At 34.3% G+C, this 13,798-nt stretch overlaps 1 protein-coding gene and 1 pseudogene across 5 annotated transcripts in view; one reads left to right on the top strand and one right to left on the bottom strand.

Moving 5' to 3' along the window:
• The window catches only part of STIM2 (stromal interaction molecule 2), a 120,480-nt gene that overhangs the window by 100,784 nt on the left and 5,898 nt on the right, over positions 1-13,798 (bottom strand). The window lies entirely within an intron of this gene.
• Positions 12,371-12,489, top strand: LOC118608745 (annotated as a pseudogene).

Raw genomic sequence — 13,798 nt, 5'->3', positions numbered from 1 at the left:
GATGACTCAACCTGAATGCAATACAAGGAGAGCACAAGACGAGGGATTTAGTTAGACCATGAGGGTCCAGGCAACAAGGATTTAACAACAGGAAGTCAAAAGCTACATACGAAATACAAGTTAGTGCCAGGATAAGAGAAAAGGCTCCAAAGCCTGGAAGGAAATCAATGGCAAAAAAAAAGACATGTCAAAACCCAAGATAGTCAAAGCCTAAGAGATAAGCACTGACCAGGAGAAGCAGTTATCTACCTCTGGGATAGGGTTAGGAAACCCTCCCACCCCCAGGGCCCCGGTGAAGATCCACTGCTCCTAGAGGAGAGGTAGAAGTAAAAGCCCACTACTTCGGAAGAGGGAAAAGAAACCCTCCTGGCCCAGGATCCCATACCAAAACATAGCGGTATGCTACCCCTGAGCAAAGGACACTCTGACCTAATCCCTCTCTCAGATAGAAGACAGAGTTTGGCTGACAATGAAGGATGGAAAAGAAGACTAAGAAAGGCCAAATCCGAAGGCCCAGGCTCACAAGCCCTACCTGAAACAAGGTCCCTACAAAAAAAAGAATTCAAATTTTACCTATACCCTGTGATTCACTGAAGATGTTTGAGCCATAGCAGTGGGACGTTCAAAGACTTGTTAAATAAATTTACCCAAAGCTTTTCCCATTTTATTTATCTAAGTTAATCAGCATGTCTGAAACCACTGTGGATCCTAAGTGATGCGAATCAACAATTCCAAGTAAAAAAAGGATATCTAACTTTTCAATAGACTGAATACTGAGTACCATATTAATATGCTCCTTAGCGTACATACTACTACAACCTAAAATGAGTTTTCAGGCATCTCACAGTTATAAAAAGGAATTCTGGATACTTCCTTATAAAAAAAGGCTGATAAATGGAAATTAACTTTTCTGAATTGCTAATTCAGAACATGTAAACAAGTATTTACTATGATCTTTTCTTTTAGGAAATATAAATATTACTAAAGTCTTTCATGGGGCTATTGAGCCTCACTTCACCGCCTATTTTTTCCCACAAAATCTTAGTTCTTCGATTTTGTATTCCCCTAAGGTAAGATTTTTCAGGAAAATCTTTACTATGATTGAAACAAAATTATAAACGTACTGTGTATTCTTCTGGAATTTGTATTTAACCAAAAAACTGCTGTTTACCTAGAAAGCATAAAAAACTGAAGATTAAAAAAAAGGCATATTTATCTTATTATCTTTTCATTCTTAAGCAATCTATTCTAATGTTGTTTCATTGCAAGGTACAGGCCATAGAATATCATAACAACAGTTCTAATTATCAACAGTTCAATATTCAAGGCCTATGATAAATATATCAGGACTACCAGCCACCTACCTGAAAAAAATTTTTAAAGACTTCAAAATGTAAATCTAAATTTTCAGTACAATATAAAAGATGACAATATAAAATATAAAAGATGACAATATAAAAGTTGACAATTTTATAAACAATTTTAAACAATTTATCATAGATTTTCATATATGTTTGACTAAATTCAAAGGACCAACATATTTGCATGTTTCTATGACATTTCAAATAGATGCCATAAAGAAATATTATATAGCATATGGCAAAAAAGCGATATAGACTAGGATTTAATTGATTTGGGTTCTAGTACTAGGTCAATTATATTATATTAAAGAAGATTTTAGAATACATGTATTTATATATGCTTTGTATACAACTCAGATTTATCATGACTTGTATAACTGATATTATAAATGAGTAAAAATTTTAATTAATTGGCTTCGATTACAAAGGAATCTGGGAATTAGTGAATACTGGGATCAGAGGCAAAGATAAAATGAGAAAGTTGCCAATTTGTTCAAAGATCACATTCTGTATGTAGTAAAATTTTAACTGCATGACAAATAACCAAAGCATTAAAAGTTAAAGCAGTTAAACCAGAAGCTTCATTCGTTTAGTTTCTAATATTTCTTCAGCACCTAATAAGTGTCGAACAATAGGCATTCAAACATTTGTTAAATATATTCCTCACCTAAATAGCACGATGTAACCTCACAGTCCGTGCCTAATACCTGCTGACTTTACTGCTCTTAATTTCACATTAACCAGTGCTTTTTAAATGTTTTTGAAGTCTGTGAGATTACAAGTTTAATAAATTCCAGCCTTATTAATAATCACATTTTAATTTCCCGAAACTCTTTCAAAAAGCTGTGAATTTATCAATTAAAGAGTTCGGCAGGATTTGGGATCTTGCTCCCCAGCATATGTCATCAATTTGGCTCAAATAAACTCATAAAAATTCTCTACAGGTTTGGGTATTTCTTACATCAACATTGACTTGCTGCAGTACACAGCGGAATTCCCAAGAGGCCCACCTCAGGCCACTCTGTGAACCCAGACCTGGTGCTAGGAACAAGCAACAAGGGTCCACTGTGCCCCAAACAGCTCTGCACAGGGTGAACTTGGGTGAGTTTCTCTCAGAATCTGGGACCTCCTTGCTTTAACTAGCAGGCCATGACTTTATTTGAGCTGTTTTTACAAAATCTTCGGGGGAAATAAGGGTTGAGATAACCCAGGGGAGAAAAAATAGGTTTGCTGCTTTCAAGTCCGGCTTTTTCATTGGATTACTTATTCACAATATGAACAAAACCTCTCCTGGTTCAATGACAGACAACTCTCCTTAGCTCCAAAAGAGAAAGGATACTTGCTTCCCCAAACCGAAGAGCCAATGGGGTGACGACAGTTGTTCAGAACCCCAAATCCACAGTGGCAGAGATGGGCTCCAGGAGTCTTCCAGTGCAGTAATGCGGCCTACCCCTGAGAAACTGGCAGGAGCCTGGGAAGAATGGCAGGGTGCCCTGGAATGGATTTGCCCAGAGAGAGGGTCTGAGAAAGGGGTTTGTGCCTTGGAAGGCATTACGGTTCCAGCAGTGTCCCAAAAGCTATCACTGGCCCTTGCTCAGGTATTCTTAGGTGACTAAGAATCTTGTGTGAGGTTGCCCGAGGAAAAATTTCCTCTAGGGTGTAAAGCAATTGTATAGGGATATCCGTGGCATTCGGCTCATCCTGGGATGTGCATGTACGGGCTGGTTTCCCCTAGAAGTTTGTTCAGACTCCGCAAATCTCAAATTAACATGAGAAATTGTACCTGAGGCCAAAAAGCCCGGGACAGTCACCCTCCCATTTATAACTAAGATGGCGAGATGAGGCTCTTTTCACACTTCTTAATTAATTTTTGCATGCACAATTAGAAAAAGCCAGCTATAAAATTAGGCAGAATGACATTTAATTGGTAGTTCCTTGAAGCTTCAAAAAGAGGATTTAGATAAATAGATCAACCTATGATGTTAGATGTCAACCCAATTCTTTGAGGTATTAAAAATGGCTGTCCTTATTTTAAAAGGGGGAAGGTCATTTGAAACTTAATTTGTCAAGGGCAGATAAAAATTGTAAATGTCTCAAGGGTAAAATAGTTCTTATATAAACTAATGAGTTTTTCTCATGGCTAAAAGATCTGTTTGTGTCTGTATATACATCATAAATGTGAGATAATTTTCTACCTCCATGTGGTACTGTTATAATTAATTTAAAGGCATGCGCTTGTAAGAATTGGGTATTCTAAAATTCTCAGAAAAATAGAAACTAACTCAAATACTTTTCAAGTTCACATGATCTAAGAGTAATCCTTAGTAAATAAAAGCTAGATTAAGTTTGTTGTTTTAAGTAAAACAGACATGTCTTTATTTTGCCTGGGTCTTACAAAAATAAGTCCATGATAATAACTGAAAATTTTTTCTAGAGGTTACAAAAGATCCAAGCTAAAGAATGCTAATTGATTACTTTTTGAGTTTTCATTACACACTGAGGATCTAAAGAGTTAAAAATCTCAATATACATAGGAAAACTTCTAGGGTATATTTTATGAGTAAACAGTGGCAGTAAATTAAACAAACACTTGGGGCTACGGGGAAACCCAAGACGGCCATTCAGACAGCCATTCGGTTCTTCCCAGCTCCCTGGTGCCCCATCTTGTTGGTGTTTTACATTCCTTCACGCATAATAATGCATTTAAGTTGGACTTAAATTAGACGGAGGAATTAATGAGTGATGTTATTGAAAGGAGACATTTTACACTATTGACAAGCTAAAGATGTATAACTTTTAATACTCTTTAAATGGCTTACGTAAATGTTATACTAGATGCCAAATACAGAAAAATGAGACAGACAGCAAAATTCGGATCATAATAGTTCATAGGATAGAAATGATCCAGGGTGTTTTTTTCACACTGAAGGCCATAAGAAAGACCTGATGCCTTCCATCTGCCCGCCCTTCACCTCTGGAAGAAATCTGGCCTCAACTCAGGTCTTATGGTTGCAGTATTGCCCCATCACCAATGGTCAACAAGATAACATCAATACTGAGACTTCCTAGGAATGAGTCTTCCCAGCACTGAGAGACCACAGTATCTGACAAAAGGTTAGCCATAAATGCATCCTTTGGATTGATTTATGACCAAAATGGGGAACTGAGGGGAAAGGGGGAGTCCAATGAAAAGTAACCTCACGAGGTGATCTGATCATAAATTCCTAACTGGGCAGGTCATGGTGGGGAATCACACCCCAGGAACCTGACTTTTTAGTAAAAGATTTATCCTTTCTTTAAGCAAGCCCTGTCGATTGTTTCTGTGTGCATCCGGGTTAACACACCTTTGAAATAAATAACCATCTGCAAGAGAGCACGTAATCTTAACTACGGTCCCATCCCGAAGTTACTTTCTACCACTTTTATGTAATCTTCCTTACATTCCCTCCTTAATCTCACATGCATAAAAGAAAATAACTGTCGGTGTCATTCTCTGAAGCATTTAACTCATTCTGTTGGTTGAAATCTTGCTTCCAGGTGTACCCTCTGCTTGCCTCAAATAAATTTTTATAAAAATTCAAAAAAATAAAAGAGTTTATGATTTAAGCCAACTGAATAATACAGTAATCCTACCAATGGGTATATATCCAAAATCGAGAGCAGAGTCTTGAAAAGATATTTGCACACCCCTGTTCATAGCAGCACTATTCACAATAGCCAAGAGGTAGAACCCACCGCCATCTACAGATGACTGACTATAAAAACATGGTATACATACAATGAAATATATTTTCTTAAGAAGGAAATCCTGCCACATGCTACAAGAATGAACTTGGAGGACGTTACGAAAGTGAAATAAGCTAGTCACAATAATACAAATAATGTATGTATGATTTCGCTTACATGAGTTATCTTAAGGAGCCAAATTCACAGAAACAGAAAGTAGAAAGGTAGTTACCAAGGGCTAAAGAACTGTTTGATGGTACAGAGGTTCAGTTTTACAAGATTAAAAAGTCCTGGAAATCTGTTTCAAAACAATATGAAGATACTTAATGCTACTGATGTACGCTTAAAAATTGTTAAGATAAATTTTATGATGTATTTCCCCCCCAAAAAAGTAAACCATATCACTTCGCCCCCGCCTTAAAATGCTTCCACTGCTTCCTATCACTCACTGAATAACCAACCCCCAAACAAGGTCTCTGAGGCTCTGTACCACCTGGCCTTTGTCTCTGGTACAGCCAGATCACAGGCTACTCTTCCCTTCTCTCAAGAAGTTCCGTAAAAATTATACCCTTTCACTTCTTCAAATAATTCAAATTCATCCTTGCCTCAAGGTCTTTGTCCATATTAGTACCCCGGTGTGGAATGCTATTCTCCAACTCCTTATAGACTTGGCTCCTTATTATCTTTCAAATGTCACCTTAAATGTGACCTTCTCAGAAGCCTTCCCTAACCAGCCTGCCTAATTAATGTGTCCCCAAACCATCTAGATTTTCTATCTCATGTCTCTTTTGTTCCTTGATAGCATTTCTCACAAATAGAAATACTTTTTGCCCCCTATCTTCCCAACTGAATTTCAAGTTCCATCAGAACAAGAAGCTCATCATCTTGTTCATCACTGTGTCCCCAATAATTATCATACGCCTGGAATACACTTAACATTCAAATATTGAGTAATTTCACATCTTTTAAAAAAATCACTCTATGAGCCCATTATTCACTACATACAAACAAACATACAGATCTTAAAAAGACAGTAGCTGACATTACAGCTGTTAAATCCAGCTGTTGAGGAAGACATCTTTTCTACCTCATATTTTTTAGTATGTTCTAATATTTCTATAATAAACTTTTATATTCAGAAATTAAAGGTTTTTAAGTCTGATAGTTTCAACTGCAAAATGCCTTAAATCTTTTATACATAATAATAAAGGTACAAAATGACTTATACTAATGATACAACTAGCTTTTTAAAAATACCATAGTACTCCTCAATCTCATGGTCTATACTGTTTCATATTTCTACAAAGTTTTAAGTAATCTCAAACAATTAATGATTATTTAGATTACAGATCTTACTAAAAGAATATTTTCATACTTTTTAAAATGCAAAATAAAACATCTTAATAATAATTCTCAATACATCATATTTCTACAACTATCGTAAGTCTGCATCTATAGATAAAAAACAAGTCAACTATAATTGAACACTTACATGTGCCAGACTTTCCACAGATTAATTCGCATTTCAAACCCATTTTAGAGGTAAGAAAATTTAGCCACTAATAGATTAAATCACCTACCAAAAATTACAAAACCACTCTGAGACTGGGACTCAAGCCCAAAAAACCATGCTCAAGTCTAGAAGCTACACTTTAATCACACTAAGCAGAAGTGAGAACAGACTTACAGCCCAGATAAAAGTCTGAGATACAAAATGCTATGCTTTTGAAAAACTGTGTTCCATCCTTAAGGAATATTCATTTTAAAAAAACACAAATAGCATTTCCCACTTATTGAGGATATCAATTTTTAAAAGGCCATTTGTCTTAAGCTCCGGAAATTATATAATTTAAATGAGTATTCTCTTTTAAGATTTCAGAATATTTAATAGCAAAATTTTAAAAAAGAAAAACTGGTTATTTACCAATGATAAATAAAGAAGGAAATCATAAGTTTCCTTGGATGATAAAGCTCCAGAATTTAACGTTAATCAGAATGTTTAATTCTGCTACTTCTCTGGCTTCATTTCCTCATTCAATTCCAATTACACTCTGTGTTTTATCATAAAGATCCTTGGCACCGGAGGATTTTTAAACTATTTGAGAGCAATCCTAAATCTCCACTATATATACTAACTTATTATAGGGATGATAATAATCCCACAAGGATTCTATAAGGATTAAATTAGATAAAATATACGAATGCCTGTCATAAATTTGAATCCCACATGCAAAAAATGGATGTCAGTAAATTACAAGCAGGCTATTGATTCCACCTTCCTGGGTATTTAGTAATTCACAATCTCCATCCAGCAATCTTAAATGCTAAAGTCTTTGATAAATGCTGTTCCCCCACTCAGCTTCCTCCTTTTATACCGCTATACTTTTCCCTGACGAACTCTTACACAAGTCAGTGAATACTCTGGGAAAAACTCTCCATTAATAACCCATCTCTTACATCAAAGTTAGTAACTCCATCTTTGTAATTCTATTAAATACAACGCACACCCTTATGCCCTCATCAAAATGTATCATCACCCTTTCAATGAGTCTATCACTTCCTGGACTACAAGGCAGGGTCACTACGTTATTGGTCTTGAAATTCCAAACACCTAACTTAGTTACTGGCACATAACAGTTACTGAGGTTTTTTGTTTGCTTGGTATTTTTGTTTGTTAATGAAAAATAAAAGAACTACATTAATTTTTATCACACCTTGTTCCAAAGAAGGGGGAATGGGGGCTTATTTTTAATACTGCAAATGTAAAACAAAAAATTCCTAATGAATATTCTAATAGATATTTTTAATAAGTGCAGGAATGCTACTAGATAAGCTATCACAATTTTCTTTCTAAAAAGCAAATATGAGACTTACATATTTTTTTAGATTATGCAATCCATTCTCGGGTACTTTTCAAGTTTTACTGTTCTTACAATGATAAAAATGGTCAATTTCAGCATCATTATATACCAAATTTCTCACATCATATGACACAAACTGTACTTAATAATGCTTAAAATTAAATGTGCAAACACATATACACAGGTTCACCGAAATCTGAATTGCTCACTTTTAGATTATTCTCCAGAGTTCTTTCAGAAGTCATTTTGATGGACCTCTTCGAACCAAACACTGGACGCACATTAGAGGGTATATTTTAAAAAAGCAAATTCAAACGACAGCAAAGGGCACCTATCCCCACAATTAGACAAGATTTAAAGTAGATTCTTTTTTAATCTGGTATACAGAAACACAGAAGACATATCAAGGATTAACAGTCTTGAATGTGTGTGACAAAGTAGAAAGAACTGCTGAAGATGACAGGCAGCAGGGAAACAAGAACCTGCATACTTGTTATTAATGGAAAAGTCTCCAGTTTATCTCTAGAGAATGGTAATAAAGCAGAAGGATTAAGATTATCCACTACTCGAAATTGGATATTTTTTTAAAAGAAAAGAAAAACAGTAGTGAAAAAATAAGTTCAATCACATGGACCTGTGGAACGTACAGTGTGTTGAATGGCAGATAAAAATTTCAAATTAAGGGTTTAAAAAACCTTTTTCACTTACCAAGAATCATTTAAGAAACTACTGCAAATCACTTCTATTACTATAGGGGTTTGTGATGTGGTAGTTTAATATTTTTAATCACATAAATAAGATATTCACTTCAAGTATTTTTTAAATTTAAAAAAAAACAGTACTTTAATAGTTTTTTAAGTGTTTCAGTTCCCTATAATGGCAAATTTAGGAAGATCAAAGAGAGAGGCACAGAAAGAAAGTGAAAGCGACTAGAGGAAAAAGAGTAAGTTACACAGAGGCCAATATTCATAGCACATATAAATACAAATCCATTTGCAAGAAACACAGACACGAGTACTTGGGTTCTGAGATGAATGTTAGTCCAAGTAAACTGTTCTTCTCACACTTTGTGGTTCCCTGGTCCTGGCGGGGGTGGGATATCTATCACTATCTTAAGAAAACACTGAATAAGTCACTATTAGACATTCTAAAACTAATTTTAGCTTTAAAACTAAAGTTATTTCACTTTAGACAATATGGCTGACAAAGCCTAGCAAAAAGGAAATTACTCTGAGGACTGCAGCTATGATGGTTAAACAGTATCACCTCAAGAGCCAAATGAAATAAAGCCAAAAGTCAAATCAATCATTGGCTGGGGCTTCCCTAACCCCAATTTAGAACTTTCCTAGTAATGAAGTTCTCTGAGGAGGAAATGTTCAGCTAGACTAGAGGAAAACTAGACTGAGGACAGAGACCTAGGAGAGATCCACCCTTAAAATCAGTAACAATGAAACCAGTCAAGGAGTATAATTAGTGAAGGTAGGATTAGAAAGTGTCAAGAAGGATTAAGTATCTAATACCTTCTAATATAAAGATCTAGAAGGATAACGAAAAGAACAAAACAATTAGATCATCTACAGATTGAGCTTGAAATTCATACAATGAACTGAAAAGTTAATTTTGAAACAAAGAATATGTCAGTACTCTGACACATTGTTATTCAAAATGGGGAAGTGGGGAGTTCAACTCTGACCTATTACCTTAGTTAAATGTGAAAACTGTTATCCTTTGTTAAGGAATAAACATGTACTTTTAAATATGGCATATTAAAAAACTCTATATAAACAACTTTGTAAATCATAAGTCCAATCTTACACAAAAGACATGTTTTTCTTGCATATTTTCAAGAACTTGTACCTATTTAAGTTTGTAGAACCATCGTAGTTTTAAAATTAAAAGGTAATTTTTGTTTCTTAAACTTCTTATAGTCAGATTCCTTTCTAATCTGACAATAAAACAAACTGAATTAAGTTTCCTCTAAACATTTTCATAGACATTGCATAATTTACTTCTATATAGCTTCCTAACTGGCCTCTTTTTTAAATCCCTATTATTTCCTCACTTCCATCTATTCAGACCTTTCTGAAACACAGAGATCATGTCGCTCCCATGTTCAAAAACCACAGTACTTCTCAACCCGACAGGATTATAGATTTAGAACTCAAATTTATGAACGAAACACTCTGCAAAGTCAAAATACTGTAAGTCTTTTGTTTTACCTGAAAAATTAAAGTAAATTTACATTCTCCATAACATATGCATGTTTAGTACTGATAAACATTGTTAAATGTTTTAAGTGACCATCAATTAAATACTTAATGTTTGTTTCCCAAATAATCTAGTAAAATGGATATGCCAAGAAAATGCATCATAATTTTCTTGTGGTTTCCCATTTTCCCCAGTACATGGCTGAATATTCCAGTTTTAGATGTCTTGACATTTCTATACATAGAGAACAAATTAGGGAATATCGAAGCCCTCAATAATTGGACCTAAACCATTCTTCTTGCATTTCTCACTACTCTACATATACCCTTTGGTTAACTAAAAAAAAAAAAAAAACTATTAATTTACTCCTTATTTTTGCATATGCCTCTTCCTAGAAAGTCCTTTCACTCATGTCCACAAGAAGTCCTATCTATACATCAAGGTCCAACTTAAACTGTACCCTCCTCCAAGTAATATTCCCTAATAGCCTTCCTTTACCCCAAATTTTACAGTCTGTGTTGGTACTAATCATGGTGTCTCTCATTATTAGTTGTGTGCATAAAGGTACATAACAGTACATAAGGGTACATAAGGGTACATAGCACATACCAGTTAATCTAAGCTTTGGAATGAGAAACACAGGTTGACACCTGACTCTACTACTAAGTGTGACCCTGCACCAGTTTCCTCATCCCTTATATGATGATAACAGCTATCTGACAGGGTTAACCTCAGGATCAAAATCTGTGATATATATAAAGCACTCAGTACAATACTGTCAGCTAGTAACAGTTTAATAAAAATGTATTTTATTCTCAACAGGTAGACCCACATCTTACTCATTTTCAAATTCTCTCCCACTCCTACCATGCAGTAATTCTGCATGTGCTTAACAATTGCTTGGTTGATGAAATATGATCAATTCAGAAGTAATCTCCTAGGCAGATCTTAATAAGATAAGGTCCAAATTCTAGTGAATATCAAAATATCACTTATATTATTAGCTATTAATTTTAACATTAGTTTAACCAGTTTATACTTTAGGTATCATATACATAAATACAAATCCCAAAGCATCATTCTGAAAGTGTTCCACACTGCATTATTATCCTGAGTAGGCCAATATCCAAAATGCTTGCTATATAGTTACTTAAAAGTCCAAATTAATCTAAAACCATTAACAAGTATCCAATCTCAGGCCTTTGGCAAATTAAGTTCCCATGTGGATCCTCCTATTGTTAAAGTTATGCTAAACCTGAACCCACTTTTCCAACTGGCCCCTGGTTATTCCTGTGTCAGGTGATTTCCAGCAAAGACCAACCAGTTCTGCCATGATATTCTCAAGAAAAGTACCAACGGATGCAATATTTCCAAACCAATAAGATTCCTGCTAATTCTTAAATGTTCACAACAGACTAGATCAAAATGAGTATGAGTCGATTCTTTAATCCTGTAGCTAGCAACAGCAAAAAAACAAAACAAAACAAAACAAACAAACAAAAAAAAAACCTAAACAAATCAAAACACACAAAAACACCAATAGCCAAAGACTGGAAAAAAAGGACAATAATAATAACTACAGTGAAGAAGAAAGAGGAAACAGAAAAAGACTTACCCATTAAAAGGTAGCTTTAAGAAATAAGCTAAATTCGGAAGGATCGACTTCACAAAAGGAAGAAAAACCATTTCTAGTACTATGTAAACTGCACTGAGTTTGACTATTGTCAGCCACATTGTAAACATAAAAAGTGTAAATTCACCATAAAATATTCCCCAAAACACATATAAACTACAGTCAAGAAACTTAATAAAATAAAAAGGTGACAACATTTGTTAAGTAAATATCGTTAGGGATGCAAGGTGAGGTAATTAAAAGTGAAGCTTAAGATTTTTCCAATGACAATCATGTTCATGTGAGATGTTTTTGTCTAAATTAATGAAAGCCCCACATCACAGATGATTAAAGCTAGTGAGTAAAGATGTTTAAAGATAGTGAATAAACTTCTTTCAAACAAAGAATATTTTAAATTTTTATTGAAATTTTAATCCTTCCAAAAGATGTTTTAAAATGTTTTAAAAATTAGTGAAAAGTATTATAGTTAGGTTTAAATCTTTAAATAGGTACTAAAGAAGATTGTGTTAATTCATTTAAAACAGAATGATAGAAGCAAATATTTCCAAAGTTAAAATTTGTTTTTAAAAATTCTGAAACAAGTCTATGGCCATGCTACCCTGAACAAGCCCGATCCCGTCTGATCTCGGAAGCTAAGCAGGGTTGGGCCTGGTTAGTACTTGAATGGTAGACCACCTAGGAAGACCAGATGCTGTAGGCATAAAAAAAATAAAGAAATAAGGGATTGTATGCTGACAAGGTCCTTGCAATCTGTGAGGTCAACCAAGGACTGCCTCACCTAAAAAATAAAAATAAATAATAAAAATAAATAAAAATAAATTCTGAAACAAATAACTCCATATAAGAAAAGTTTTAATTTCTATTATTCTGCATATTTTGCAAGAATAAAGAATTGTAATATATATGCGATATATTTACATTTTGTGTATACATATAAAATGCATACATCTGTATTTTATACACACACACACACACACACACACACACACATTGCCCTTTCATCAACTATTTTTCAGAGACCATATCTGGATAAGATCAATCACTCCCCACTGGAATCAATTCATTGGTTCTAAATCTGTTAAGCAAAAGTATAGTAATGTTTTAAATTATTATAGCACTGCTTTACATTATAATTGACAATCTCTAAGTTACCAATTCCTAACCTGCTTTAAATTTCAACTGCTGTCAAAGAGTCCAAATACATATAATTTAAACTCTTACTTACTACACGGCATTATAAATATTGGTTTCACCCTATCAAAATATTTGCACACCAAATCCTAAAAAGGTAATATGAAAAAGAAAAGGAGTCTACGGCCACACTACCCTGAACGAGCCCAATTGTCTGATCTCAAAAGCTAAGCAGGGTCGACCCTGGTTAGTACTTGGATGGGAGACCACCTAGAAAGACCAAGTGCCGTAGGTGTAAAAAAACTAAAAAATAAGAGATTGTAAACCGACAAGGTCCTTGCAATCTCTGAGGTCAACCAAGGGTTGCCTCACCTAAAAATAATAATAATAAAAGAAAGAAAAGGAAATATAGATAGATATCATTATGACAATAGGTCTGTTTATTTTGATGATCCGTCATAGTCTCTCTATAAGAACACTTGCTAGCTCAACGCTAAGTATGCAATAGATGATTTAAAGATAATTTATTCTTAAAGTACATTGAACATCTTAAGTAAAACTTTTGATAGGCAAACTTCAGTGGACAAGAATGTTTTCTAGATTTTATTAGTAAAAGGCAAACTAGTGAAGTTACTAAAGGTCAGTATTAAAAATACAATTGGTATTAAAAATACAATCAGAGGAAAAGAGAAAATAAAGTGATTTTGGCTGTCATTTATAAAGCTATTAAGAATAATCAGTTAAATGACAACTTTAATATGAAGAGAGAACAATTCTCTCTGAATTCTTTTGAGAATTTTCCATTTTCAGAATTCATATGAAGCTTAGTTTTATTATTGATGATCTCTACTCCATTTCTATTCATTAACACTACCTAG

The sequence above is a fragment of the Rousettus aegyptiacus genome, unplaced genomic scaffold (assembly GCF_014176215.1).
Source record: "Rousettus aegyptiacus isolate mRouAeg1 unplaced genomic scaffold, mRouAeg1.p scaffold_m13_p_10, whole genome shotgun sequence".
In the NCBI taxonomy this organism is placed as follows: Eukaryota; Metazoa; Chordata; class Mammalia; order Chiroptera; family Pteropodidae; genus Rousettus; species Rousettus aegyptiacus.
The sequence above is the reverse complement of the archived record's forward strand: the minus strand, read 5'-3'. Positions and strand labels throughout refer to the sequence as shown.